General features: G+C 45.1%; 1 long non-coding RNA gene across 1 annotated transcript; it reads left to right on the top strand.

Moving 5' to 3' along the window:
* The first annotated feature begins 878 nt into the window (after window positions 1-878).
* Window positions 879-2,355, top strand: LOC134482552 (uncharacterized). The gene is made up of 2 exons (XR_010058793.1): window positions 879-1,361; window positions 2,230-2,355. It is a non-coding gene; the product is annotated as an uncharacterized LOC134482552 (long non-coding RNA).
* The last annotated feature ends 971 nt before the right edge of the window (window positions 2,356-3,326 follow it).

The raw sequence follows: 3,326 nt of genomic DNA, 5'->3' as shown, positions 1-3,326 counted from the left end.
CGCGGATCCAGGGCTTTCTTAATCATCCCCTTCTCAGCCTTAAGTACATTCTATTAATTATTCCATTAGTGGAGGGGAGTCCCGCTAGCCGCTTCCCCCTTAGGGTACTCTCATTGAGCTGAAGGTGGGCTTTCCACTGAGACCCGTTTAAAGGGACTGGCTATTAACATCTAAATGGATTCTTAAACATAAAATAGCACAGTTATTAACACTAAATTATTTCTGTACAGGGACTTATATGCTGTTGGCAAATACCATTGCCAACAACAGTTCTGAAGGGTGACCAAAAGCAAAGTTCAGAAAAATCTCCATTTACTAGAGAAGCAAACACAGGACTTTGAGAATTGCCCTCTGAAACGTGGGGTGATAATATGAATACATTTCTTCCAACTTACCATGTTTCTGTCACTCACGGAAACAATCGTCCGAGGCATAGGCAGGCCAGCTTACAATCTGGCTACCTTACAATTTGAGCGGCTCCCCTTGGCTCACATAGCAAGTTGATAAGCAACCTGAGCCTCGTTCTATCTCCCAGGTAGGGCGTTCTATCTCTGGGACTCCTTGACTCATCTCCTCTGGCTTCCTAAGGCCGCTTTCGTGTAAACATCTCAGTGTGCACTTATTTATTGTTCTAGGAAGAGATCTGAGCTGAGTAGAAAAGTGTAAGTTTAATTGCCAGACCATGAAAGTCACCCCTGGGGAATTCTGAGCATGAAACTTGGCCCAGAGACAATGAATAGGGTAAGTAAAAATATACCCAGAGCAGAAGTCAGATCAACTGGCCAGTCAGCTCAGCCGGAACTGCTAATAAAAATGAAGGTGGAAGAGTTAGTTGTTCAGGTATAAGTTTTATTTCTGTTGAAGAGCCAGACAGAACGTTGGCATTCTGTTTAAGCTCCACCCCCTCAGTTACCTGGCAACAGCCAAGTATGCCTGGCTCTATAGAAGGGGCTGCTTGCCCCCTCCTCATTCTCTTGCCCTCTTCCCCACTTCCCCTTTGTCCCTTCTCTCCCCATTTCCCTCCCCCGCTTCCCTCCACGTGCTCACGGCTGGCCTTTACTTTCCACGTGGAACCATTCTGGCCCATTGTGGTTTGTCCCGACTCGAGCAGAGATTTCTACCCCAACGGCAAATCCCTCCCTGCAGCTGACTCTCCATTCAACAAACGCTAATTAAGACACCTTGGAGTGCTTCTGGCCAGTTGGGTCCATTCGCCTTTAAGGATATGCCATCAATCAGACTAAGGCTCACAAAGACCTGCCCACCTAAAGGGGGCTGAGGCAGCCAGAGAGAGAGAAGGAGATTAAATAATCAGAACTCCACCGGGTAACAGTTGAAGGGGACAGGGACCAGGAGAAGTGGTGAGAAGCCCAGAGCTGGAGAATTCCGCATCCTAAAATGGGATTGGCAAACTGAAAATTTTAGTAGCTGAATTCACTGTTCATATTTAAAGTAGTGGCAAGTGGAGGAGGAGGAGGAGGAGACAGAGAGTCGAAGAGGGAGAAGGGGTGGGGGGATGGAAGGGGGGGTGAATCGGAGATGGTCATTGGCTCAGTAGATCCAGGGAACAGTGTATAAAGAATGAACGCTTGCGCTTGCCTAGGAAGCGCAAGGCCCTGGGTTCGGTCCCCAGCTCCGGAAAAAAAAAAAAAAAGAATGAACGCTTGAACGTTTCTTGAGGCTCAGTATGTACTATTTCAGTTGTGGTAACGGCACAGCAGGTATGTTATAGAGAAATTCATATCCGTGTCATCATGAATCAAATGGCAAAATGCCAGTGTAACAAAGTGATAACCCTCTAGAAATATAGGAAGTCCAAGTAGACGACATAAGAGTAACAAAATACTGATAATCATTGCAGCTGGATTCTGGTGCATGGTACCTTGTCCCCGGGTTTCATAACCTTCCCCCAGAACATCACATAAATCTATACAGAAGGTGACCTATGGGCCTTTGCCACTTAGTTTAACACATTGGGACTTCTTCAGGTTGTTACAGAAATCAGTAGTCATTTCTCCTACTATTCATCGAGTCTCCTCATGTAGATGTATCACAAGTTTGCAAATCGGAAGGACATTTGCCTTGTTTCCTCGGGAGTGTGCCATCGCTAGAGCTGTAAGGAGCATTCTTCTAAGTCTTAGGAGCACTTTTATACAGATCTTAGGGTAGGCACATGCTAGAGAAGTGTTCAGGAGTGGGGTTGCTGGCCTGGTAACTGCGTTTGTTCAGTTTCACAGAACTCGCCTACTATTTGTCGACGTGGATAGGCTGTTGTGTATCCCCACCAGCGAAGTACAGAAATCCCACCGACTTCACTCCCTTGCCGACACTTGATAAACCCACTCTTAAAAATAATAGATTGTTTATTTGTATTTTCTGTGTGTGAGTGTGTGGCTTGCATTTATGAATGCGCACCATGCGTTTGCCTGGGGCCCTTGGAGGCCAGAAGAAGGGGTTAGATCTCCTGAAACTGGGGGTGACAGACGGTTGCTAGCGACCACGGTAGCACTGAGAATTGAATGCCTGTCCTTAGGAAGAGTAGCCATTGCTCTTAACCACTGGGCCATCTTTTCAGACCAATTTGCTTTCCTAAAGTAATAAGGATTAACCTCTCATCTGCTGCCCATTCTGTAAGACACCGAGCTGAGTCTTCCCACTGTTCATGCCCGTGTGCTTCTTACTGTTCCATTATTACATCCTGTGTCCATTTGGGGGATTAATCATTCAGTGTTTCCTGTAAAGAATTCCATCTACTTTTTGACTTTTATAAACATTACTTATGAGGCTGAGAAATGGCTCAGTGGTTAGGAGCACTGGCTGCTTTTCCAGAGGACAATCTCAGGTCCAATTCCCAGAACCCATGTGACAATTCCTAATTTAACTCCAGTTCCAGGGGATCTGACACCCTCTTCTGGCCTGCCTGGGCACAGGGCACCAGAGAGGTGTGGGTACACAGACATACACACAGGCAAAACACCCACGCATTTAAAATAACAAAATAAAAATGTTAAATTTCATTTATAAGGGTCTTTTGACAAACAATTTTTGTGTCAAAGTAAAATGATTTTTACGGGGTTGGGGATTTAGCTCAGTGGTAGAGCGCTTGCCTAGGAAGCCTGCCAAGGCCCTGGGTTCGGTCCCCAGCTCCGAAAAAAAAAATGATTTTTACTTTTTTGTGTATTTTTTGTACCCTATCCTAGTACTATGACTAACACATTATCACAAAGATTCTTTGACATTTTTTGTATAAGTTTTATAATTTAGTTCTTATGTTTAAGCCTATGATTCATTTTAATGTGTGTGTGTGAGTGTGTGTGTGTGTGTGT

Source organism: Rattus norvegicus, chromosome 16 (assembly GCF_036323735.1).
Source record: "Rattus norvegicus strain BN/NHsdMcwi chromosome 16, GRCr8, whole genome shotgun sequence".
NCBI classification, from domain to species: domain Eukaryota; kingdom Metazoa; phylum Chordata; class Mammalia; order Rodentia; family Muridae; genus Rattus; species Rattus norvegicus.
The sequence above is the reverse complement of the archived record's forward strand: the minus strand, read 5'-3'. Positions and strand labels throughout refer to the sequence as shown.